The 27884-nt window shown below is 40.4% G+C and overlaps 2 long non-coding RNA genes across 3 annotated transcripts; both read right to left on the bottom strand.

Annotated features, from left to right (window-relative positions):
• Positions 1–521: 521 nt before the first annotated feature.
• LOC309349342 lies at positions 522–7666 on the bottom strand. Its single transcript, XR_014159861.1, has 4 exons — positions 7570–7666; positions 4560–4683; positions 4303–4436; positions 522–718 (listed from the first exon to the last, which is right to left on the bottom strand). It is a non-coding gene; the product is annotated as an uncharacterized lncRNA (long non-coding RNA).
• Positions 7667–13659: 5993 nt separating this feature from the next.
• LOC309349521 lies at positions 13660–26273 on the bottom strand. Of its 2 annotated transcripts, none has more exons than XR_014159997.1 (4): positions 26190–26273; positions 24125–24283; positions 23394–23558; positions 13660–15062 (listed from the first exon to the last, which is right to left on the bottom strand). It is a non-coding gene; the product is annotated as an uncharacterized lncRNA (long non-coding RNA). The 2 variants fall into 2 exon arrangements; XR_014159998.1 differs by having other exon boundaries at positions 23394–23555.
• Positions 26274–27884: the final 1611 nt, after the last annotated feature.

Below are 27884 nucleotides of genomic sequence, written 5' to 3'. Positions count from 1 at the left end.
TATTTTCTCGACTTGACAACCTATGCTTTTATCAAGTGTGGAAATGTGAATTGTATCCTCTTTCTATGGAGTCATTTATTTGCTATGGCAAAGAGAGGGTTACACACATCCATTCACTTGAGGTAGAATGTCTCAAATACAACTGACAGAAGTAAATTTGGTTTTTATGCAGGTTCTAAGCATGTTTAGAATACTAATGTGCCCATAAAGGACATTCTGACTACAACCATTTGTCATTTGCCAGGCTGTGTTTACCGACAGCCTAAGAAGAGCTGAAGGAAGAGAGAATCCTCCAAAAAGCCAATTTCTTTATTCCTCTTGTTTTATCACATTTTTGTCTCTTGAAATTTAGAAATGGTGTTTGGTAATTTAGAATGTGTCACCTTCCCAAACCCACAGTCCAGCTGGACGTATAATCAATCACCCCACACCTACATAAACACAACACAAAGACTTGTCTTCTGCTTTGCTGAGCAGAGGAGCTGCATAGAAATGCAAAACACAATAAATGCAAATTAATATACATTTCAACAAATGTCAGCACTTTATTATTTTTCACATTTATAATTATCCACATCTTTCTCACTAAAGCAGGGATGGGGATAGTACTTCAGGTGTTGTTGGATTCCAGCTCCCATTATATATGGCCTTTGATTATGGTGGCTAGGGATAATAAGAATTGCAGTCCATTGGAGAAACACAGCTTCTTCTTTCCTGTCTTAAAAAGAGGTGGTGAAAAATCACTCTGGCCATAACTGCAACCTGAATGTACAGATAATAATAATAATAATAATAATAATAATAATAATAATAATAATAGTAATAGTAATAATAATTTATTATTTATACCCCGCCCATCTGGCTGAGTTTCCCCAGCCACTCTGGGTGGCTCCCAATCAAGTGTTAAAAACAATACAGCATTAAATATTAAAAACTTCCCTAAACAGGGCTGCCAGATATGGAGACTGATCTAAGAGTTGGGAGGTAGATGCCAATTGCCCTGACTGCTACACCTCACTAGATCCAACACAGCTGAGTGTAAACACAGCTGTGCCAGATAGGGGTAATATTCCAATATTCTTTGTGAAAACCATCACAAAATTTAGGCTTTAATTAAATTTAATTTACTTTTTTTTTTAAAGAAGCATGACATTATTCTTTATTGTCTGTAATTGATCTAAAATCTGCAACATTTTTTCTCCATACTTAGTATTCTCTGTGTGAGAAGTGTATGGGAAATATTTTAGATAGTTAAATTTTACAGAATAAAGCCCTTGTGGTTCTTTTATCATTTTTTGTTCCATTTCCTAGAAGAAGAAGAGTTTGGATTTGATATCCTGCTTTACCACTACCCGAAGGAGTCTCAAAGTGGCTAACATTCTCCTTTCCCTTCCTCCCCCACAACAAACACTCTGTGAGGTGAGTAGGACTGAGAGACTTCAGAGAAGTGTGACTAGCCCAAGGTCACCCAGTAGCTGCATGTGGAGGAGCGGAGACGCAAACCCGGTTCACCAGATTATGAGTCTACTGCACTTAACCACTACACCACACTGGCTCTCTATTCTAAATCAGACCTGAATGGAACCTAGAGACAAGAGGAAACCTCTTATGTACCTGTTAGGACTCTGTACTAGTTGACCGTTTTAAAGTTCTGATCCAAACTGTCTGTTGTATGTCAAGTGCTGTAAGATCATGTCTGCAGCAGACAGAGAGATGGGACTGCTGGGCTTCTCCATGGGCTCTCCAATTCCATCATGCTCCTCTTTCTTCAACTGTCATTTAGGAGCAAGCATTTCATCAAGCTAAATGTTCAGACTGCAACATGATGGTGGTAGCAACTGATATAAAGATGAAATGTCTCTCAGCCATTTCTATCTTCCAAGAATGGTGTGAATGTACCTTTTGTTACATAGGACCACTCCAATGGCTTTGCTGGGAGTCCAGCTCCAGCTGGCTCCTTCTCTCCTTGAACTATTTTCCATTCCAGCAAGTCATTATGAGAACTATGTATCTTTAAGAACTGGTGCCTAAGTTTGCTTGTTCCCCTCTACTCTCTCATTCCCCTTTTCCTTTTGTGCTACGTCTTTTAGAATGTAAGCCTGCAGGCAGGAACTGCAGCAGCGTAGCGTGGGTTGTCAGCACCCGGGGCAAGGCAAGTAATTTGCACCCCTAACCCCTAACCTGCCGCCGCTGCCAGCTTCTTCTTGCTGCTGCCTGGGCTGGTCGGGTGTGGTTCTCTCCCGCGCTCAGCACTGCGCTGGGCGGCCGCTGCACTGTCCCTCCCCCAGATAGTCCCTCCCTCGCTCTCTCTCCGCTCCGCACTGCAACGCACGCCTGGCACCCTCCCCCTCCACAGTGGGCGGCGATCCGGCAGCTCGGATCGGATTCGCACAGCCAGCACTGCAGTGAGAGTGAGTGAGTGAGCCAGGTAGGGGCAGAGAGCTGCGAGTGCGAGCGCGCCCCCTCCCCCCTGCGCTGGCCCCCCCCTGCACCCCCCACACTACGCCACTGAGGAACTGCCTTGCTTATTGATCTCATAAATGTAATAAAGTAGGTATGAAAACAAGCCACCATGGGGGCTTCTTCAGCAGGGCCAAAATGCTTTAAAAAAGTAAACAAACAAACTATAGGCAGAGCAACGACTGAACAGAGAGTTCGACTTGGCTCTGACATTATAGCCATTTGATGCCTGTGAGCAGCAATTTGTAGAATGATCTAAAATAATGCAGCAGTATTTACAATGAGCAGCAAATGAAAAGAATTCCTTTGTGAGTCATTAGATATATCTCACTAATTACAGAGAAGGTTTTGCCTTGTTTTGGTCTTTTTTGCTACCCTGCTAATAAGTGATACAGTGCCTTTATTCAGAGTAGGTATGCCAGTCGCTAATACAAGGAACTTCATCCGTTGTTACATCCTTTGAGGGTATGTGTGTGTTTTGGGCAATAATTGTTAGATAGCAATTGCAGGGTGTGAAGATCTGGCAATTAGAAACATAATCAAGATCATGTAACAAAATCCATCTTAATGTGGGTGTAAACATTGTTGAAGATATTTGCCTTTGTATTCCATTGGATTTAGTCAGAGCAAACTTTAGTGAAACAAGGCTTTGTTCTTTAGGTTCTGTATTCCTCTCTAAAAGCAAAAGTACATCATACAGCTCCATAAATATTAAAGGGATGTGTTCACAGGCTCATGTTTTTACCATGATCTTTTTGCAATGCAATCTTATGTATGTTTGCTCAGAAGTAACTCCCACTGTGTTCAATTATACTTACACCCTAGTACACGATTTAGGATCGAAATTTAGCCATTACCATTTGAATCTATTCATCAGTTACTGGTGATTAGAACTTGTAGTCCTGTTTCCAAGAGATGTAAAAGAATAATCACAAGGTCCACCCAGCAGACCTAAATGAACTCTGAAGAAGTTATAAGGTTCTATTCCAATCAGTGTGAAGACAGGTATATAAATTCACAGTGGGTTTTTCACACTTCAATGTCTGTCTTGCTTTGCATCTTACATAATAGCCAAACCTGGATGCTGGTACTGCCAAAGGGAACACAGCCCCAGTGAAGCTCTAGCTATACTTCTGGTTCCCATTTGATGGGAAATGGTTTGTGAGGGGATCCTTATTTTTCAAAATGCTGCTGCCCACCCATGTTCACATTTGGTTAGGAACTGGCTAAAGCCTAACTGAGCCTGTAACCTCAGGAGTTGAATTGCTTTGAGGGACTGAGGGGAGAAATCAAGCTCATGACTGGCTCAAACAAATCATCGCTTTCACAGCTAGCTTCCACTGGTGGTCTTTTCTTAGCTGAATGGTGGGTGGAGGGAGAGAGAGAGAGGAAGAGTGAGGTGATTTAATGTGATAAGAGTGCTGCTCAGCCACTCTATAAATCTGCCCTAACCTTTAGGTTTGTTGGATTTTTCTTCACTGCATTAGTTAATTATTTGGGCTGAGCTACACATTACACTTGACACAGGTGACTGCCAAAACCAGCATTCCAATGCTGAATTAGTCTTATTGCCTCCTCCATTAATCACAAGATCACTTACTCTATATCTTGACATCAACACATCATGTATTTCCTCACAGGCTAATTATGTGGAGCATAGAATGAGACATGCAAGATGGCAACATCAATATGTGGGATAATTGACCCTAGATGCAATGGGAAGGGAGAAGGAGAACTTGATGTAGGTGTGCCCTTTGTTTAGTGTAACATAGAGTTCAGCCCTTATTATCAACCTTTCTATAAGTCAAAATGGTTATTTTTTTATATTCTCTGCACACTCACTCAAATTCTGTGCGTTCTGGAGGAAAGTCAATCATTTTAGCCTCCTATAATGGTGAGCCAGAGGAGAAAGTGAAAAGCTGGAGGCAATGGAAAGAATGTATGATCACAGGCAGTATGGTTCTGATCCTGCACACCTGGAAAGTTAACAGGAAGATAGCATATTGCTGCCGTGGGCTCCTTCAGAAGGAGGGAAGGGTATGAATTGAATCAATAAAGGAATATTAAAGGAATATGTCCACAGAGGCTCATGTTTTTACCATGATCTTTTTACAGTGCTGTCTTATGTATGCTTGCTTCAGCCTTTAAACTCTTCCATTTCTGCAATTGCATTGTAGCCACTGAATGTGTCAGACTCAGAAGCCTCAACTGGATGGCAAGCATCTGTGGCAGAATAAAATTATAGCATGAACATTTGGTGAGGCTTGATTCCGGAATACATTTCTTTAAGTTCATTTAAAAAATAAATGTCAGAGACCTTGAATGCTGACAACTGCATTGTTACAAAACATGTTTTCTGGGAAAGGGGAGCATTCATTTAAAAATCACGGACTGAATGAACGAATTTAGCTTATTACGGTCACAGACCAGCATAAAAAACACAGACTAAATTCACACTTTTATCTATTTATACGCCCAAGTTGTCACAGCCAAACAGTTGCAGCAAAGTTGGTGGCGTTCTCTCCAATTAATCTCAAACTGTTGAGAAAAACCTCATTCCTCCACTAACCGTGACCTAGTTTAACCACAGATGTGTTAATTTGCTCCCTTTTGCTCCTCCTCACTTTTATGTAAATTTTGTCAGCCCAGCTGCTATGGGACAGCAAATATACTGTACAGTACTCAGAAAGTTCTAGAGTTGGTAGAACCCACAGAGAACAGAACATCATGACCTTTAACATGCAACATTACAAAATGCTGTGTGAGTTGTAAGAGGTTTGGTCCTCTTTGTAAACTCCACCAGACTTGGAAAGCTCCAGAATAATTGTGGAAGAAATTAGCCTTATCCCTAAATTTACATGTTTTAATTTTCACCCAAATAACAAAGCTCTGGCTGTGGCTCAATAGCTCTTTTGTCTTGCACAGGGCCTGCAATTACTCATTTTTACTCTCAGGTTGGCCTGAACTGAAATATCTATCATCCATGACATCACCATGACATCACCATGAATGAAAGTTGGACCTGGTCTGCTTTATAGGAACTTGGATGGATGAAGTAGAGAGAAAGGAGCATTCTGTTTGGTCTCAATGACTTTTAGCCAAATATTCTGCTCAGGAATGACCAATAGTCAGTGAATGAGGTAGTGGTAGACCATAAAGAAACCAGTCTGATACAGCACATTTTGCATATGTATACCTTGTGTTGAAGATTACAGCAGAATAGAGCTATTAGGTGGTGTGCTGACCTCCCCACATCAAGTATTTTACCTGAGCTGAAGAAGGTGATTTCAGATTTTATCTTAATAACCCTCAGATTTACAGTTCCTGGGATTTCAGTCTTTTTAACAGTGAAATACAGTGGTGCCTCGCAAGACAACAAGAATCCGTTCCGCGAGTCTCTTTGTCTAGCGGTTTTTTCGTCTTGCGAAGCAAGCCCATTGACGGCTTAGCGGATTAGCGCTATTAGCGGTTTAGCGGCTTTTAGCGGCTTTTAGCGGCTTTTAGCGGCTTAGCGGATAAGCGGATAAGCGGATAAGCGGCTTAGTGGCTTAGCAGCTTAGAAAAAGGGGGGGGGAGGGAAAAAAACCCGCAGGAACTCACAAGACATTTTCGTCTTGCGAAGCAAACCCATAGGAAATTTATTTTGCGAAGCACCTCCAAAACGGAAAACTCTTTCGTCTAGCGAGTTTTCCGTCTTGCGAGGCATTCGTCTTGCGGGGCACCACTGTAATCAGATAATTCATGGCAGATATGGATCTATATGAACCTACTGCTGAGCCAGCCCATCTGGCAGATTATACCCAGGATGTGGTGTTTTGTACTGGACAAGATGGTGATAACTGATTGGTCATGGAGCCTCTGATGACTCCTTTGTCATTGACAAATAACTACAGGATAGGGTTTGAAAGATCTGTCCATTCCAGTTCTTCCAGTTTCTCATTTTCCCCATCTTAAATTCATGTTTCCATGGTAGTTTGTGAATAGTTTTGAATAGTTTTAAAGGGGAAAAGACTCATGAAATTTCTTCAACATTTTATTGTGAATTTTTCTAGTAAACACATCTTTGGATGCAGTTCCGAGTAATTTACACATTTTTTTCAAGCAATTTCCCCTAATACAATGCATTTCTGTATGTTATGTTCACAAATATATTAATTTTATATACCCTTTCCCCTAATATATGCATTGTTGCAAATATTGGTTTGTCAGAGAAGTGCATTGCAAAATTCACATTAGTGCAATGATGGAATAGAAGCTCAATTTAGCCAAGATAAAGGTTATTATGATGTTAGGGGCAGTTCTGGGGTTAACATTCAATCCTGCAACTTGGTGGTACTCCTGGACTCAGCACTCATATGTATTTGTAGCCAGAAGTCTCTTTTACTGATTTTCATGCTGTACCAGGGCTGGTGCTGAAGGCAGGTTTGAAATCAGCTGATTCATAAAGCAGTAGCACATATTTTGTTAGGTTTATACAGGTCATATAAAACTGATCTTTTTTAAGCTTATTTTTTAAAAAAATACAAAATTCAAAGCATTGAACCCAAAATGGCTTGAGTCTGATAGAGTTCGCTTCTATCATACATCAAGCCATCTTATGAGTTGGGCTCCACTGGAAAGAATTTACTTCAGGAGTCACCCTCAATTTGAGGTAAAATTGACAACCACTAGAAATAGATTTTTTTTCTCCGGTGGTATTCAGACTTTGGAAAGGAGGGAAGATCATAACTCAGTAACAGAAAACATAGTTTACAAGCAAAAGATTATAGGTTCAATCCCTGGCCTCCCCCAGAGCATTTGGAGAATGTGTGTTCGATACCCAAGAACACAGCTGCCAGTCAGCATAGAAAATGCAAAACGAGATGGAACACCCTCAAAAAATATAAATAATATAAATAATATAAATAATATAAATAATATAAATAATATAAATAATATAAATAATATAAATATAAATATAAATATAAATATAAATATAAATATAAATATAAATATAAATATAAATATAAATATAAATATAAATATAAATATAAATATAAATAAATATACGTTTGGTCCTCAATTGCTCTTCTTTTTGCGTATGACATGGGGTGATTTCTTTGAACTTGCCTTTCAATCTACAGCCCGCCATCCTGTTCCATAGACTACACCATTCCCAATGGTTCTCCAATCCATGGGGGCACATTCATGGGCTGCAGAAGCAATGGGGAGGTGGTGAAACCCTGCTCCTTTCACAAAAGTATAGTTAAGATCCAAGGAATACAACCACACCACACACACACAAACAGATCATTGCCCTCCTTAATCCATTATCTGAGGGACGCGGGTGGTGCTGTGGTCTAAACCACAGAGCCTAGGGCTTGCCGATCAGAAGGTCAGTGGTTTGAATAACCACGCCGGGGTGAGCTCCCGTTGCTCGGTCCCTGCTCCTGCCAACCTAGCAGTTCGAAAGCATGTCAAAGTGCAAGTAGATAAATAGGTACCACTCCGGCAGGTAGGTAAACGGCAGCTTAGTCATGCTGGCCGCATGACCTGGAAGCTGTACACCGGCTCCCTCGGCCAATAAAGCGAGATGAGTGTCGCAACCCCAGAGTTGTCCGTGACTGGACCTAACTGTCAGGGGTCCCTTTACCTTTAATTCATTATCTAATATTTAAAAGATTACACTTCGCTAATATTAATTGTACTACTAAGATGCAAGAGGAATCTTCTCACATACATTCCTCACATGAAATATAGCCACATAAAATGTCATTGTTTTATTGAGAGCTGATTAAAATCAGCACTAAATCATTCATCCATGTAAAATTGCCGCTCACTGTTAGTCAAATTTGCACAGAAATGGAGTGACACAGAACAAAAATGATTACCGGTATTTTATTTTTTTAAGCAGTTTTCTCCACATACCTTTTGTAACCCTGTTAAATATTTCTGCTAATCTGACACAAATTATTTGCAAACATCATATTAGCAGTGTATAATTATGGTTATAAAGCATATCAATTTAAAAATCCCTATAGTAAATAAATGCTGTTAAAATGTCTCAAGTAGGTTACTAGCCTTAGTGTTTATTCAAATAAGGCTTTTTAATATGGGTGATTTTGCAAAAACTGCTTCCTGTCAAATTGGGATCCAACAGCATGTCGCTGTGGCCGTGTCCCTGATGATGTCACTATAGCCTTGCTACCTATAGTGTTACCATAAATGTACTGGGGAAGACAACTGCTGCTCAAAAATAATAATGGGTTTTGCAGTTTCTGTTTGATGTGGCTGAATGAGAAGTCATCACATATAGCACAAAGAAAGGCCATTCTCTTAACACAAATGTTAATAACACTTAAGCCCATTAAAATCAACAAGGGTAAGCATACTTAATCTGTGCTGAAATACAGTGTGACCAGCAGTTCAAATCACTAAGTAGGTCACTTCACTCTCTAATATTCTAGCAGTGTGGATGGAGACCTGGGTGAAACCCAGTCATCCTAATTCAAAGACCTTAAGCACACTTAAGGTAAAGGTAAAGGTAAAGGTAAAGGTAAAGGGACCCCTGACTGTTAGGTCCAGTCGTGACCGACTCTGGGGTTGCGGTGCTCATCTCGCTTTACTGGCAGAGGGAGCCGGCGTACAGCTTCCGGGTCATGTGGCCAGCATGATTAAGCCGCTTCTGGCGAACCAGAACAGCGCACGGAAACGCTGTTTACCTTCCCGCCTATTTATCTACTTGCACTTTGACGTGCGTGCTTTCGAACTGCTAGGTTGGCAGGAGCAGGGACCGAGCAATGGGAGCTCACCCCCTCGCGGGGATTCGAACCACCAGCCTTCTGACTGGCAAGCCCTAGACTTTGTAGTTTAGACCACAGCACCACCCGCGTCCCTTAGCTGCACACTTACTTGGAGGTAATTTAATTATATTACCATGGGAAGTGAGACTTGATGAGCTGCCCAAAAGTGTGGAGAGAAGCCTGAAGCATATTATTATTATTATTATTATTATTATTATTATTATTATTATTCAGATGCAGGATCCGCTTGTGTTCATGGATAGTTCCACCCAGTGCCATTGTTCTATAAAAAGAGGTGCCAGAATTCACAATGAATGCCTTACTTGTTCTCTTATAATGGCAATGGCACCCACCTGAAAAGGTGCTGGAACTGAGTTCCGGCTGAAAAAAAGCCCTGGTTCCACCACTCTGAGAGCCTATAAGCTCCCCTGGTGTGGCCTAGTGATAGATGCATGTAGATCAGGCTGGATCTGTGTCTGGACAACAGCCAAATTCCATCATTTTCTGTTAACGCTCTTCTGACCCTTTGCAAATCCCTACACTCCTGTCTTTATTACCTATTCCCAGACTTTCTGTCTGCCTGCTTGTCTTCCTGAGTCCCTCTGGTAGATCAATCCAGTGTCTCCCACCAACTTGCAGTCTCATCCTGCTCACTGCCATTCCCCAGCAATCTTAATGTCCAAGAAAATCCAAGTCAGATTGCAGTTTTACAGCATTATCTTGACCATATTGGCTTCGGTTAAGCTTTCTTTCCAAGTACTTGTTCTAAAGATTGCAGGCTTTGTTGGATTTTGTTTCCATTTCTTTCATATCCTTACAGATAAGTATGAATAAATATAAAACCACAGCTTCCACATCATGGCTGTGCTCAAAAGTATGCTCTCCGCTTTCCTTTAGACTTACAGAGTTTGTCTCTTTTTTCATTCTTATTTTTATTATATATTATTAAACAATGAGCTTAATTTGTGATAATGGTAATTGTCGAAATGCTCTCTTAGCAAGCTACCAGCTTTTCATAAATATTAAATTCTTCCTTTCTGTAGCTGAGCTCTAAGACTATGAAAATTTGGTAATTTTAGAGGATGAATTATTTATCCATTTTATAATTTGCATAAAGAGAAATGCTGTTTGCTCATTAAATTTAGAACGACAAGGATGGGGGGACAGTTGGCTATTTCATCTTCATAACCAATTGCATTATTATTATTATTATTATTATTATTATTATTATTATTATTAGAACAAAATGAGAGTAAATGTACAGTATGGAGGATGCTCTAATATTGTTGGAAAACTGATTCACCCCTTTGCCAGTCTGCACTCACATAGGTATCAGCCAAGTTAAAGCTATCATCTTTCCTTATTTTTGTCTCTCTGCACAGGATTATTAACATTTCAAATTAGCATTAATTTTCTTCCAAATATGTCTCTTTTCTTTTTTCTTTCGGTTGCTAGCAACTCATCCGTCATATCGCTAAAACCCACAGTAGCACAAGAAGGAAAATAAGCTCCACAAACCATGTTATTGATGAGTCGTTGCTTTCCATCAGCATAATACCCACCCACATCTCTGAAATAGAGATTTCCAAGCCATCCTCATTGATGTTTCAATTCTTTGACGTTTCAATAAGGCTCACATCAAGACTACATTATGCCTATTATTATTTCTTCATCACTACCACACAGTAATAGCTCTCGTTTTCTTCTCCATTATATATGCAAGCACAATGAATGCAATGTTTTCTTACAGCCCAATCCTATTAAGTGTTAAGGTTGGATCACATGAAATTATTAGCTGATGATGATGATGATGATGATAATAATAATAATAATAATAATAAACCACATTGTGATACTGCAGCAGCAGATACACTGGCACCAATACTTGGGATCAAAAATGGTAAGTTCTAATCTTAGGAAAGCAGTGTTTATTGGAAAAAGCATTGAATGTGTATATTCTAATTTCTTAATAGAAGCCACAGGGATGATAGGGAGATCTGAGTAGGATCTGGATGATGGTGCGTGGGGAGGATTTTTAAACCCCTTTCCCTGTGTAGTTCAGTCCCACCAAATACCTCTCTGAAATCACTCACTGCTGCCAAGGGGAGCTTGAGATGAAAAGTGGGAAGACTTCAGTCCTATACTTCATTATCTGGTGTAGGAGATATCAAACAGCATGTAGCTGTAGCTTAGCCACATGAACAGAGAAAGGGAAGGCGGATTGCTGTTTCCTAATGAGAAGCCAAATGCACAGAAATTATAGCTTGCCGCTAGGCTAGAGTGAATGTAAGAAAGAGGAACCCGTCCATAATATATTCCATGAGGGCACATGGATGTGCCACATGGAAGCATGGAAGAAAGTGCTCAGAACAAGCAACTAGGGATATGTAGCACATATCTGGCATCTGGGGTGTAAGCTAAGGGGGAAGTTGAGAGAACCATTTGGGTACTGGAATGCCCATCAATATCTTTTATGGAACCCCAGTGATTTAAGTACTGTATTAGCAGGGATAGAAAGGTAAAATGAGTGTGAGTTGTTTGGCCTGCACACTGGTGGATTGATTTAAGGATTAATCCTTTTAAATACTTGGTTGGGTTGATGTGTTTAATGATGCATTGGACTCACCACTGCTACCTAACCTCTACTAATTCAGAACACAAGAAATGCCTCTTTTCTTGTGTCCTCTTTAGATGTGTGAAGTCTATATGGGGCAGGGTCTCTCTGTGTGTGTTCTTACTAAAGCTTTTGTCAAATGTTAAGCTCATTTCATCTCGGCTGCACTAATGTGAGGCCAGCGGATGGACAAAGCCCCAAGAATCAGGGAAGAGAAGTTGATAATGAGGTTGGCAGGAGACCTCCAGACCTAGTCCTGGTAGCCAACTAAAAATCTTGATCAAATCTAATTTTTATGCTGGAAGTAAATTTCAGTGAACTTAATATGACTTGCATGCATGCATAGGATTGCGAAGCAAGGAAGGCTATCACGGTTAACAAGCTCACCCATTACATTACTTGTACAGTGATACCTCAGGTTACATACGCTTCAGGTTACAGACTCCGCTAACCCAGAAATATTACCTCGGGTTAAGAACTTTGCTTCAGGATGAGAACAGAAATTGTGCTCTGGCGGCACAGCAGCAGCAGGAGGCCCCATTAGCTAAAGTGGTGCTTCAGGTTAAGAACAGTTTCAAGTTAAGTACAGACCTCTGGAATGAATTAAGTACTTAACCTGAGGTACCACTGTATTAATGAAGAAGTCCTCTTCAAGCAAGGGTAGTGTGCAGGTCATATCTGCTCATACGTTGAAATAAATGTGCAGTCTACACCTTGAAGGCCTTTGGTGACTGAAATGGCACGTTAAATATTGGCATATGCAAACATTATTGTTTTGAAAAAGGAAAAAGAAACAGTTTTTTTGCAGGTTGGGTTTTATAAGGAGTGGAAACAAAAATCCTGAGATCTCTCCTTACAACCCCGTCTGGATACTGTTTGTTTATAAATGAAAACCTGGAGGAAAATTAAATTACACTTAAATTTATACTTCACTATATTTTTTTATATTATTGCAGACCACTGTTTGTTGGTTATATGAACCTCAATGCTATATCTGAATGAATACCTCCATGGGTATTGGAGGCACTGTACTACATTGGTTCTGTACTTGCTTGTAGGGTTCATAGAGTAACATTGGGGGTGGGTGCTCTTAGACCTGCTGGCGCTTCTGCTATTGTGTTCGGCAGGGAATGTCTGAAACCTTAGACCAATGGCCAGACTCAGTATAAGGCAGCTTCTTATGTTCCCAACTGGGGAAGAGCAAATTGCTTTCAGCACAACAGTATGGTTTCCTAATTTCCATAAACACGTATTAAACATTTTCTTCACAGTGGGGAAAAATGATGAACACTAAAGATAAAACTGCAAATCCCCTTTGCTCTGAGCAGTGGGTGCATGGCAAATTTGCAAGAACAGAAGCTTTAGGCCTGCTGAAGAAAAGGAGTCATGGTGATAAACATTTTCGGTGAAAAGATTTCATACAATGAACATCTGAAAAGAGTAAACCCTTCCTTTTAACGTCAGACTAGATTATGGGTTTTGATGTGGGATGCATCTACCTACAAGCTATCATTTGAGTGATGCAGAGGCCACCTCAAAACTCTTACAAATATATAGGAGCACAAGAAGAGGAGGAGATATGTAATTTTTCTGTTCAGGTGTTCAGGTATTTAGAGATCTTGCAAGACTGTCTTATAATTTTGCACAGGGAACTGCTACTTTTCAAGGCACTTTTAAAAAGACCCAATAAGGGTAAAAAGCAGGTATCTGGCAGTATAATAATAATAATAATAATAATAATAATAATATGCTGAAACCCATAATTAGAAGACGTAATGAATTTTTGTTAGGCACAATTTTTGCTGCATTTTGGCTGTTTTGTGAAATAGTGTGTGTGTGTGTGTGTGTGTGTGTGTGTGTGTGTGAATTTCTATACCTGTTCAAAGCAATTAACATCCATCCATCTTTCTATTAGATTCTTATACCACCCTCATACCACAAACAATTATAGGTGCAGTTAAAGTAAAATCTGCTGGTGCTTGGGCAAAAAGATGAGCCCAGCAAATCACGAATCACATACAGAACATAGTGAAATCAGGGCACCGCATCATCAATCAGATATAATTAAATGAGAGTTGAACGTAGGGTCCATCTTTCAGTCAGGGCGACTGAATGGGATTGATGCCTCCTGTCTCAGTCTGCTGCATCAAGGCAGTGATTTCATTGTTTGTAAAATAAAGACTTTCATGGTGATCCAATCCGAATCACATGTAAGCCTTACTTAGGTATCCCAGCTAGTCAACCACCATCAACTTGACTGTGTTGTACCACATTGTTGTTGTTTTTTTCTATTCTATAGCAACAAATCCAGGTCAGCAACTGCAAAGAACAAGTGTCATCTTGAAAGTCATTCAGGTTTGTGCTTGTAACAAAAATAATGACTGTCTCCCAAAGTGCACAGTTGAAGTAGAGATACCATAATGAGGAAGAAAAATACAAAGTGAAACTGAAAGAAAAATGAGGAAACTAATGAGCCCTATCTTGGATCTTGTTGGTTACCAAACCACTATCTGGTTCAGTTAACATTGTAACAAAGGTGAGTGTTAAAAGGACATTTAAAAGAGAAACAGACATTTTGGAAATGGTTCTCTATTACATGCTCAGTCATCAGTTATTGCCTTTGGAAGATTGGAAAATGGGCCAATCTGTCTTTCTAAGCAGCCCACTGAAACAAAACAAAACCAAACAAAAATACCCCTTGAAACATTCCAGAAAATTGCAGAATATTTACAAAGGAAATTGTCAGTTGGTTGACAAGAGAAGTAAAGTGGTTGTCATTTGCTGTGGAAGCTCCAAATGTCAATGCAGGAAACATCAGAAAACTGTCCCTCTGCTACATCTTGTATTTAACAAAGTAAGAAGGAAAGAAGAAGGAGAAAAAAAAAACCCAAACATTTTAGAGGAATATTAAATGGGAAGCTACAAGGAAGATAATTAAAAAAAAATGTTAGGGACATAGAACAAGTGTTAGTCACAGATATCATTTAGGTTTGAATGCTTGAGACAGGATTTGCATTATTAAAGGTGGCACTGAATCATTTTTATGACTAAACACTTCCCTGGATTTCTGGTAAGCCTTTAAATTATTTTCTTTGGCATGTTAACAAGCAATAGATTGTGAAGCAATCCTCCGGATGTGGCATCGCGGTCAGTCAAGTTGATCTTTTGTTTCTTCTTTCCCTCAGGATGTGGGATCTTTTGATTGCCTGAGGAAATAATTTGAATGGCACATTACAGTTTGAACATGGAATGTACCTAATCTACACCCCCTCTTTCTGCAAACAGCCAAGAGCTCAGAACTCCCCTCTCCACGCATATCAGGATTATCTACAGTTAAAGATTAGTTTCTGCAGCATTCAGAGTACAAACAGAAGAAAGGCTATTATCTTTTTTCCCCTTCTCCCCCAGGCCTAATTAGCCAATTAAATCGGACCCTGGTAAAAGCTGGATAAATACTTCCTGATTGTATCCCATTTAACTTGCTTGTTTCAGAAATATGCACATCTCCAGGTGACAGGTTATGCAGCAAAGGCTATTCTAACAGCTTCCTTTTTGTCATTCTGTTTCTGTGTGTACATATTGTAACTGTTAACCTGAGGGCGGGCACCGTAAGTTAGGCTCTGTAACAGATAGGAATTAATATGAAATGTGTACAGCTGGCAGCAGAGAGAGCAATCTATAACCAAAGTGCAGAAACACAGGAGTTCGAAAACAGAAAGAACTGCAGAGACAGTAAGAGCTTCTTCATTGTAATTGGAGCGTTTTCATTTCCCTTGAAGAATTCCTGCTACATTACATGTACGCTGTGGCTAATGAAGCAAATAAATATGTCATGGTACCCAATGGAACTGCACTAGTGCCACAGGTTGCAGAAGAGGAGAGCTAAAAAAATATACCGTCAAACATCAGCCTTCAGAGAAGGGCACAACAAGACAAAGGACCCAGTTATAGAGCTGCAAATAAAATGTTTTAAGTGAAATATACAAATGTGACACTAGAGGCCGATGGTGAGCTATGCCAAATTCAAGGTATTTTTCAAAACGTTTTTTAAAAAAGCATTTCCCCAACTTTTTTATATGTGTGTAGATTCTACCAAAGGGAAAGCCAACAGATTCAATGAGTGGGTTTCAAACACAGACAAGGAGCTTTAACCTGGACTTGTTTATCAGGCTGTCCCTAGCATCCAATTACTGAATCTTTGCTAATATGCTTGAGTCAAAGAAAGCTGGGAAGCTCAAGGAGCCAAAAGAACTATCCCTTACACTTAACTGCGTCAGAAAGCCAGTGTGATCATGGCAGCCTTCACTAAAAAGATGTCCTTTTAAAAAAATTGGACTACACCTCCCATAATGCCCAGCCCTCATGGCCTTATTGGCTGGTGTTGATGGGAATTGTAATCCAAATCACCTAGAAGTTACTAGGGTTGGGAAGGTTTGCTTAGAGTTTGGGACTTGGACTGGAGAAAGTTGGCTTCTCATCGTGGTTCACCTCATGGGGAGATCTCTGCCTAACCTCTAAGGGTGGATTTTGGAATAGACTGAGACACAGCTGTATATCCCATGGTACCTTGCAGTATTTTTGGCAGGATGGAATGGAGGTAGCCCATGTATACCACTTCTTGGAAGAAGGGTGGGATATAAATGTGAGTAATAATAATAACCTAAGAATTGATGCTTTTGAATTATGGTGCTGGAGGAGACTCTTGAGAGTCCCATGGACTGCAGGAAGATCAAACGTATCCATTCTTAAGGAAATCAGCCCTGAGTGCTCACTGGAAGGACAGATCGTGAAGCTGATGCTCCAATACTTTGGCCACCTCATGAGAAGAGAATATTCCCTGGAAAACACCCTGATGTTGGGAAAGATGGAGGGCACAAGGAGAAGGAGATGACAGAGGACGACATGGTTGGACAGTGTTCTCGAAGCTACAAACATGAGTCTGACCAAACTGCGGGAGGCAGTGGAAGACAGGAGTGTCCAGCGTGCTCTGGTCCATGGGGTCACAAAGAGTCAGACACGACTAAACAACTAAACAACAACAACAATAATATAGATCTCATGATGTATAATTTGGGAAATAGTAAACTTCCTTAAGTCAGATAATTGGTCAATCTAGCTTTTTAGTGACTCTGTACTGATAAATAGTAATTTCAGGGTTGTGGACAGACATCATAGTAATTTCAGGGTTGGGGACAGATACTAGGAACTGAACCCCTGGCACAGTTGGTAGTTCACTAGGTTTGTGTGTTCTTTTTAAAGGAAGGCAACGGTGTATTGGGAAGTTCTCCTGGAAATGCAAATATTGCAATTTTATTCCCTGTGCAGATGTGGTGTCTTTTAATCAGAAATCTAGGTAGAATAACTGGACAAGAGGGTATTGTAGGCAACTGATAGCATCCTTGGTAAAGCGATTCTGCACCTGAAGTTGAAGTAAGTGGCTTGGTTAGGGATTAAAATTATTTTTGTTTTGTTCTCATTACATCTATTGGAGAAAACATGGCTATCCCTAAAATCCAAGGAGCAGTTTTAGTAAAATCCTTGACTTCTAAGTTGATATGGTCTCATTGATTTTAGCTGGCTTAAACCCAAGTACTCTGGCTTAATTGATCTGTGTGAATTCCGTTAGAAAAATATTGAATCGGCGTTTGGCAGACTGAGACATAAAAAAAAAGTACAGCAATATATGACCTCGTTTAAAGAGCGTTACAGAAATTGAAGAGTAAGAAGCTAAAACACCATTTTAAAGAAAAGGGATATGAACTGATCAATTTGTGGGGGTGGGGAATGGGGAGGGAGAATTTAGTTTAACTGCTGTATTGAAGCAGGAAGGAAAAATTATTGAACAAGATATCCATAGACAATTTCTTGAGGAGTGGTTTCATGCAGGGACCACGCCATCTCACAAGGAGGCACTTTATTTACACAGAAATTCACTAAAAAAAGAAATTCACAGAAATTCTCTCCCACACTCATCCCTGGATCTGCATACCCTGCTCATGGATCTAGAGTATGGATGGGGAAACTTTTCCAACCTAACTTTCTGTCATTTTTACAATGCAACAATTAAAACTACAAAGACAGGAATTAATTTGAAACAGGATTCGCCAAGGTTTACCTGTTCTGAATACCAGGGTTTCAGTGAAAACAAACAGCGCCTCTAACCCTCTACACCTCATCACTGAGTAACCATAACCTTGCCTTAGACATCTGGGATTCAGGACAGGTCTACCTCTTTTGTCACAAGGCTATCGTTTCAGGGATTGTTCAAACTAGAATACTAGAAATCAGGAGATAGATCCCACCCCCTTATGCTTACAACCCACTCTTCAATCCAGACATTAGCAATAGATGTTCTAAAGGAATTTAATGCCACTGCCAGCACATTTTAGACCAAACCACTTGGATTTTTACAAAACATTTTGGCATATAAATTAAGTATGTATTAATTAACATTTTGATATAAAAACTACACCAGGGTGGGGAGCCTGTGGCCCTCCAGATGTTTTGGGACTCCAGTTTCCATAATCCCATACCATTAGGCAGACTTTTTGGAGCTGATGTGGGGCTGGAGGAGAATTTTTTTCTGTTCACATTTAGCTGGGGCAGCCCAGAAAGATGGGCAGCGTATAGATAATAAATTAATGATGTTGTTGCTGCTGCTGCCATTATTATTATTATTACTATTATTATTAGGCTTTGAACCAGTCTTCCTGATTTGAAACTTAGTATCTTAGTCCCCATGCTACACTAGCTACACAGTCAATTTAAGGGTTCTTTCTAAATGCAGATACAGTAGTACCTCAGGTTACATACACTTCAGGTTACATATGCTTCAGGTTACAGACTCCGCTAACCCAGAAATAGTGCTTCAGGTTAAGAACTTTGCTTCAGGATGAGAACAGAAATCGTGCTCCGGCGGCGCAGCGGCAGCAGGAGGCCCCATTAACTAAAGTGGTGCTTCAGGTTAAGAACAGTTTCAGGTTAAGTACGGACCTCCGGAACGAATTAAGTACTTAACCTGGGGTACCACTGTACATGAGGAACTGAGGAGGAACCAAGGAGAGTTTACCTATGTCTTTCCAAATTTCCCAGCGTTTCACATCTTCTTTCAAGTCACTCAACAAACTTTTGAAGTGGAAAGAAATCAACAAGCCAGCATCTGTCAAACGAGTGTGCTACTCATCTAAATAATCAGTGCATTGAAATGGTAGATAATCTCCTCTGTATACCTGACTTAATGGCAGATGTAGACTTAAATGCTTTTGTGATCATGAAGCATCTGCTTAGAGAGCAAAGTGGACAATATTTTCCAAAGGTTGCCTAAATCTTTGTTTTACGTAAACCCTAGACATATGCCAGATTGGCACTCAAGGGCAGGAAATTATGTGGTTAAAATATTTATACAATGCCAATTTAGGTTGTGCTGTGTCTAGAAATGTTCAGAAGTGGAGTTGCTTCCTAATGGCTCCTGCACACCAAAGTGAAAACGAAGGAAAGTGAGGTGTTTGATACCAGTCAGGTATCAGGGGAAAACAAACAAAACAAAACAAATATGGCCTGTCTGTCAGGTAAGTTGTCTGTTATGGGCTGTTTTGCAATTTGCAGAAGGAGACAGATGCCTGCATTTCCACAGTGTGTCGACCAGAATCTTTTTTCTCTAACACACTGGAAGAAGTGATGCATTTATGCAGACATCTGGGTTTGTGGGGAGGGGGAAGAGCCAGAGAGCCTTGCCCAAAAGCAGTTGGTGTGTCAAAACAGTCAAGCTTCACCAACACATCCCCTTAGGCCCTCAGGATGAAGATGAAGGATGAGGAGAGAAAGCATGCAGGTTTAAAACCTCCACATATAATTAACACTTCCAACCTCTGGGAAAAGTGTTTGCTTCTCCTGAAAAATTATGAGGAAATGTCATACTGATGTTTCTTATGCTGCTTTTTGGCCCTCCTTATAGGACAAGGTAGGGATGCGGGTGGCGCTGTGGGTTAAACCACAGAGCCTAGGGCTTGCCAATCAGAAGGTCAGCAGTTCGAATCCCCACGATGGGGTGAACTCCCGTTGCTCAGTCCCTGCTCCTGCCAACCTAGCAGTTCGAAAGCATGTCAAAGTGCAAGTAGATAAATAGGTACCGCTCCGGTGGGAAGGTAAACAGCGTTTCCATGCACTGCTCTGGTTTTCCAGAAGCAGCTTAGTCACACTCAGCTCCAGCTGTCTTGTTGCCCTGGAACTGCAGAAGCGAGAGGAATGGACACTCTGCCCCCATCCATCTACCAACAAGACACGAGCCTCCAACTGCTCTTCAAGTGTAAACACTCTAGCAAAGAGAAGATCAGCAGAATACAAAAATATAGCATGCAGCTCATTCCACCAACATTCATGCTTGTGGAGAAACTGTCAATCGCCACAAGTGCTCCTTATAATTTTTGTTTCTCAGAGAACAGTTTAAAGATACAAAGTTTCTCCTCTCCCCATTTTTCATTGCGGCAACCCCAAATCGAAAATAATGTCCATTGACTATAAGGAAGACAGTGGAGGGTGTCTGGGGACAACTTTCCATTTATTTTGCTTCAGTGATTTACTGAATGCAGAAGAGAGAGTAAGTTTATATGGAGGGTCTGAGAAGGAAGTCTTTCATAACTGCTATAAATGAACATTTTGTGAGGATAGAAAAGGATCTTCTTTTTAATCATTGGGTCTGTCTCATGGAGAGAGACAGAAAAAAACCCTGACAGTTATGTGATGTATGTATGAGCACCATTACCTTTTACTGTAATATACACATGTCAAGACATCTCATATATAGCTCTTCTCTCTGGTGGATTAGCTGATGGAAGTGGTTCTTTAACTCACTGGTTAGGGACATGTGTTTTTTTTGAATCTGAGCAGCGCAAGTTGAGATTTCTGTGTTAGAGGGCTATGCAGTTGCCTGGTGACTGGAGTGTGAAATAAGGTTCTGCCAGCTCCTGCTTTCAAGTACCTATTTTTCCTCTGCAGAACTGTCATGATTAACTGGCAACCCATTTGTTATGTATCTATCTGTAAATGTGAGCAGAGGGCTACTGAAACTTTTTACTTTTCTAAAGTGTAAAAATAACTTCTCTAGAAGCAGGTACTTAATACATGCCATTTCCTCCAAAGCGGGGGATATTTTAACACTATATCAAAATGGGAAGCCCACCAATATGGACAGGGATTAGCTGAACATGGAGATAAACTGCACCCACCCACATCCACATACTAAATTACTCATCTATCTTTTGATGCCTCTTTGAAGCCATTCTGTCTTTCTCATTGGAAAGGCATGGATTGGATCTGTCAGACTTGGACAATCCATACATGTTAGCCTTGTAAAGCCACTGAGCCAGAAATGAATGAAATGGAAAGGAAGCTATTGGTACACTTTGTTTGGTAGAGCCAAACCAACCAACCTCATGCTCCTTAAAATTCATGGACGATGAGGAATGGAAACCTTAGGAAACCCAAGTTCTCATCAGTATCATCATACTTGAATTCCATGGACTGAGGCTTTCCTGAACTTGTCCTTATGTTCTCCTTGTGGTATCAGATAACATAGCTGGATAACTGCTAATGGCCCAGTATAACCTCCTTATCACTGCCCTCTCCATGGGAACATAGGAAGTTGTGTTATACTGAGTCTGATCATACTGAGTCTGATCATTGGTCTATCTGGCTCTGTATTGTCTAGAATGAGTGTCAGTCACTCTCCAGGATTTGAGACAGAAGACATTCCCAACACTCCTAATTATGGCTGAACCCTGACTCCTCCCCACTACAGCCATTGCTGCTTCATCAGCCACCTGGGGAGTGAGGGAATAGAGTCTGGAAGTGTTTTTTCTTCCCTAGTTCAGACTGAAATCTGAACCAGAGAACTTTGGTTTGAGGGTACGCTGGTTGGCAATACTGACATGCTTCATGACATGAGCATGCCTACTGCATATTAAGTTTGACAATATCACCACTATTGGCAACACAGAAGCTAAAGATTTCTCTCTGTGTTTGTATCTATATACAGTGGTACCTTGGGTTAAGTACTTAATTCGCTCTGGAGGTCCGTTCTTGACCTGAAACTGTTCTTAACCTGAGGTACCACTTTAGCTAATGGGGCCTCCCACTGCTGCTGCTGCCGCGTCACCACAGCACGATTTCTGTTCTCATCCTGAAGCAAAGTTCTTAACCCAACGTACTATTTCTGGATTAGCGGAGTCTGTAACCTGAAGTGTCTGTAACCCGAGGTACCACTGTATGTTTATCTATCTATCTATATCTACACACACACACACACACACACACACACACACACACACACAGTTGCCTTGCAATCTCTTGTAGATAAATGGCTGTAATAACAACCTTCTTCTTAACCTGCTTAAAGTCCCTGGGAAAATATGTCCCAAGGTTTAAATTATGTTTACATCCTGGCATTGTCTGCTACGAAAGAATCTTCTGAAGATGTATCGGGTTACTGGAGAATATTTCCATTTGATAACATCCATAGTATAGTTCAAAGTCAAGGTCAAATGCAAAGGAACTGCATGGAGAAATCTGTTCGATGAGACACGCAGAAGAGGAAGGCGAACAAAGCAGGCGAGCGTGTATCTTCTTGTTAATTAAGATTTGCTCAGCTTGTGTTTATACTTCAGTAATGACAGAACAGTTCTCTTTATTATAAGTTGGATGGCTCTCAGGGTTGTTGAAAGGTTTACAAAATGGGTTGGTATTAGTGTGGTTCATGCAAAATAAACAGAGGAACTATCAGTTCCAGATGTCCCCCCATGCTTTGAGAAATCAAGTTGCTTGCCAAAGCTTTACTGGCTCTGCACCTTCATTTAGTGAATCTTGAATGACATAAACAAGATTGTTTTCTCCCTAAAGGGAAAGCCATATGCTCATAGATCTAGCAAAGGCCTCCAACCCAATGGATGCAGACAGTGCAGTTGTCTTATGGCTTCTCCTCTAGCAAGTCTTTGCTGTCAGTTTGTTCAAACACTCATTCATTACTAACTTGTTTTCTGTAAACACACATGCACACAAAAACTGCTTCTCGGTTGGGAAAGCCTCTCTCATTTTCCTCGCTAATTCTGGTTCTTCTCTCTGTGTTGGAGCAATTGAATGGCAAAATCATTTGCCAAACTGTCAGTAGGAGATGATTTTTCTTTTCTTTTTGCAAAAGGAAAAATGGGAATTGCATTACCTTTGTTGCATTGTTAAAGAGTATTCTCCATGTGGAAATTTAAACTCAGAAAGTTAAAGTAAAGGGGAAGCAATGGTCTCCTACCCTGAACATAGGCATGCTCCAAATCCAAAGTACACAGAGTGGCGTCACTGAAGAAAGTTTCCCAAATGTACTGGGGTTGGAATTTTTCTCCCTCTTGTCTTATCCCCACAATCTCCTTGTGCATGTGTACACATATACAGTTACACAGTGCTGAAAGCTCTGCTCCACTTGTTACATACATTCCTCTACTGTTCAGCCATGTGCCAGTAAGCTAACCATTTCATTTCTTTAAGAAACATACCTGCTTAATTAGAATGTAGAAACCCCCCAATGGGTCTTGTTGGAGAAAGACTGCAGCTCCAAACATGCAGAAACATTTACAGCTGGGTTAGCAAACGTTGAAGAAAGTAGAATGGAAACTGCAAATGGCAGCAGTAATGAAGCATCAAAGTCCTAACCTGATCTGCTAACAGAAAAGCAAAAATGATGTTATACTTTGAAAGAATAATTGTCCGATTGTACACTAGATGATATCTTAGTATCCATGCAGATGTTTTCAGGTGTGTGTGGCTTGCTGTTTGCTCTGGTGGACTTTTACATAGTTAATTAAGTTATCATTCTATTATTCCACACCTTTTCATTTCAATGCCAAGGCCATTCATTTCAATGCACAAGGGGAAAATACAGGCATCAACTATTTATCATTTATGGACAGAAAACAAGTGACTATCAATGCATTTGTAGGATTGATATTTTGTTATGTATGTAAGCAAATATTTCTGCTCTTGTTCCCATTTCCTGTCTGAGCACTCTGACATTCTTAGTCAAGGCAGATAGACGTGGCTTGGTCCACCATGCCACATGGAAAGGACCATAGGCCAGATGTTCCCCATCACTGATGTAAGAGGAGATGGAACTTTGCCAATGTCCCCATCAAATTTGGATGTGTCCATATCAGTTCCTCAAAACAGAAACAGTTGGGGCATTTGAAAATGAAGTAGACTGGTATTTTCAGTAACAAGATTAGATCACCTGCTTTTTTCTGCTGTTTTGTCGAAATGAATTTATTCCTCAACCCAAATGTATAGGTTTCCAAGTCCAAATTTTACTTCAGCTTCAAATAGCCTTGTTCTGTGTTGTGTTTTCCCCTCAGAATCAAGAGAAGTTTAGACTCAACAGGATGGTGTCCACCTGAAGAAAAAGCAAAGTAAGCACATTAACCAATTAGAAGAGATTCAGTTCTAAACAGAAAGATAAGGAAACGTCTGCTTCAGCAGCTGGAAAAAAAAGTTCAGCTGGGTCTTGTGAAGCAGAATGTTCTCCTTTCTGGCCTGAGGGAAGAAAAGATCTGTCATCCTGATATCCCTGCCTTTTCCTTATGGCAGTTCCAGTAATGATGCAACTTGAAGATAAAGCACTGCAGAATTTACCCATTATCTAAGAGCCAAGATTTCAACTTCAGGCTTGTTCCCCTTGACTTTCATTCCCTCTCTCTTCTTCCCACTCTTCAAATCTTCTCCTCGGTTTTTCCTTTCCCTCCAAAACCCACAGCAGCATCTGCCTTACATAGGGATGATTTTTTTTTTCTTAAAACCTCAATTCGTGTGAATTTTCTTCTTCCTCCTGAATCACTCCTTGATATCAATGAGATGTGAGGTTTTCGTTTAATGGTTTCACTAAAAATAAGAAAGGGACAAGGCATTTCTAGCTTCTGCCCACTTCTCCCTCCTACTGTCAATTACCAGTTATTCTTGAGAGTACTTCTTGCCCCATTTCCTGTCCCTCCACAAAAGCATTCCCATCTGGATCCCTTGTGGGACCTTGCAGCAGAGAGCAGTATTCTTTATATAAACAGAGTTTTGCGATTTTCTAAAGAATATCATACACAAGCACAAACACATACTTGTGCACATACTTATACTTATTTATTAATACTTCTAAAATTATGCTGCAGAAATATATTATATGGGGCTTGACCCTTGCTTTCTTTTATTTCTTTAAAACATTTATAAACTGCTTAATATTTTATGCACAATATATGTCTTTTTTTCATAGACTTTTATCTATAATACAGTTAGTCAGAACTGTACCACCACAGCATAAAAGATGCTCTGAGATAAGGGCCTGGAACCAGAAGAGATGTCCTGCATTGTCCTGGTCCTGAGGGTTGACTTGTGCCTGTATGTTGCTGAGGTCAGTAGTTGACAGGATGGGTTAAAGAGTGAGAGATTAGGGTCTCTTCTGATGTAGTAGGGGTTAAAGTGCTAGTGCTGCTAATGACTTGGAGTTTGGTGTGTGTAGCCTTCTACCACCATTTCAACTGATGATCATACCAGTAATGAAAAGTGTCAAAGTACGTTTCCAAAATAGCCCACCCATTTCATAACATTTTACAGAGGCAACAGGAAAAGGTTGCCTACCTTTGGCCAGGAGGGCACCACACTGGAGGAAGGTAGTTGCACTGAAACAATAACCCACTGCAAAGTGCTATAAACTTCAATAAAACTGCTGCTCACTAAAAGCCAATGTCTTCTCTCTTCGTTCCATATGTGTGTGGGTGAAATTGATCTCACTTTCTCTTTGAATCAGGGATGAAACAAAGCTTCAACTTTTAAAACTGAATAAATCTGAGCTGTTTTTTCTTAAGAAAAAGAACAAGAACACTTTTAACAGTTTTTAATAGAATATTTAAAGAGAGAAGTAACTGGATGTTCTTATTTTGAAGTTTAAAAAGTTTGTGGCATACCAAGTCAGAAATCAAAGTAAAGCACTTGCAAAATTAGGTTCATTGCATACGTTTAGGTAGGATCAGGCAATCCAATAGCTGAATCTAAGTCAGTATTTGAGATTTTATCCTAAGAGTCCCCAAGCCAAGTTTGGAGGGACAAACTAGGATCACACCAAATTGTCTAGCACCAGGATCAAAATCAGGTGGTCTGTTTACAAAGTGAATGGGAATTTATGTGCTAGAGTAGGAAATAGAAAACTGGAGGATGCAGGTATAAAGCATGGCCAAATATGCAGTCATTTCACATAATAGAAGATACATCTCAATATAGCCACGATCAAAGGAATATATTACAACTCTAGGACATACCACAGGAAGCCTGAAACTATTCATGGTCAGCATTGAGCCAGAATCCTCAAATATGGGTGTTTCTCTTGGAGTAGACTTCTGGGAGTTTGAGCAGCCAGACCTTTAATAAGAGAGTGATCCAGGCCATAGGCCTGCAACTCTTCACAATTACTAGTTTCAACTTTCAAACGTGGATGCTAAAGACTGGTAACTGCACTTCCCCAGGAAATGTAAGCCAAGCAATTTCATTCTTACATTTTCTAACCTCAAAATTTATTCTGGTACATTGATTGCTCAATAACTCCGTATTAATGTGCTAGAAGTGGTTAAACCTAGTGTGGTGGGGCATCAGCACTCACCTGACCTCAGAGGCAATTCAGTGTTTTGCAGGTCAGAAGAGTGGCACCACCCCACCACGCCATCTACTATTGGTGAAACCTCACCTTAAATAAAATGAAATGCAACTAAAGGATTTCCATTTAAGAACCCAATTGAAGAGCCTATGCAGTCAGTTTTATCCTTAAAATGAAGGACTCTTCACTGACATCCACTCTTGGATTTCCTCTCATGTTGTTTAACTTACGATGGTACAAAAGCCTTGCTCTCTACCTCATTCCCTCCATAATATACCTTTAGCTTCTGATCCTACTTCTGCTTTATGGATGGAATATCAAACCATGCAGAATGATAAAATATTGCTTCACAGATCATCTCTACATAGTTTCATTTCAAGATGGAGAAGAAAGTTCGCCCTGTAAGAATCTTCCAGCTAATGCAATGGCTGTTCTCAAAGGTGAAATGTCCAAAACTTAATTTTCGCTTCGTATTTTGATGGGTCAGGCTCTTTTTAATTATGGATGTTGCACTGGGCATGTGGTAGCATATTCTTTCTCCATTCAAGGAAATTAGAGAGACTGATCCCATTTTTTAAAAATCTCAGGAGATTGCTCATGTCCTAATCATCCACTTGGTGTATGTAGCTCATGAGCAATATGAAGAAACACAGGTCTAGACAGCGACATGAATGCAAGAGATACATTCTGCCCATTCTTAAAAAAGAGATTCACTCTCACATTTGAATCAGTTCACATTTAAAGGTGAACTGACGTAATTCCCACTTTCTGAAACACATCCCTCCTTTGGAAGTTTCACTTATTAAAATGTTGTGATGTTGTTCTCTAGTTATGTGTTAGCAATGCATCTAGTAGGGTAAGTAAGGTGAAGGTACCCCTGCCCGTACGGGCCAGTCTTGACAGACTCTAGGGTTGTGCGCCCATCTTACTTAAGAGGCCAGGGGCCAGCGCTGTCTGGAGACCCGGGTCACGTGGCCAGTGTGACGAAGCTGCTCTGGCGAGCCAGCACCAGGGCAGCACACGGAAACGCCGTTTACCTTCCCGCTATAAAGCGGTACCTATTTATCTACTTGCACTTAAGTGTGCTTTCGAACTGCTAGGTGGGCAGGAGTTGGGACCGAACGACGGGAGCTCACCCCACCACGGGGATTCGAACCACCGACCATACAATTGGCAAGTCCTAGGCACTGAGGTTTTACCCACAGCGCCACCCACGTCCTATCTAGTAGGGTATAATATAAATAAAAATGAATATGCATGTTCATATATTCAAATATACATTCATATGAAAATAAGAACATGAATTATGTTAGGGAAAATTGCTTTGCAAAAATGTGTATATTAAGCAAAATTGCATGCAAAC

Source organism: Podarcis erhardii, assembly GCF_964252035.2.
Source record: "Podarcis erhardii genome assembly, chromosome: 9".
Lineage (NCBI taxonomy): Eukaryota > Metazoa > Chordata > Lepidosauria > Squamata > Lacertidae > Podarcis > Podarcis erhardii.
The sequence above is the reverse complement of the archived record's forward strand: the minus strand, read 5'-3'. Positions and strand labels throughout refer to the sequence as shown.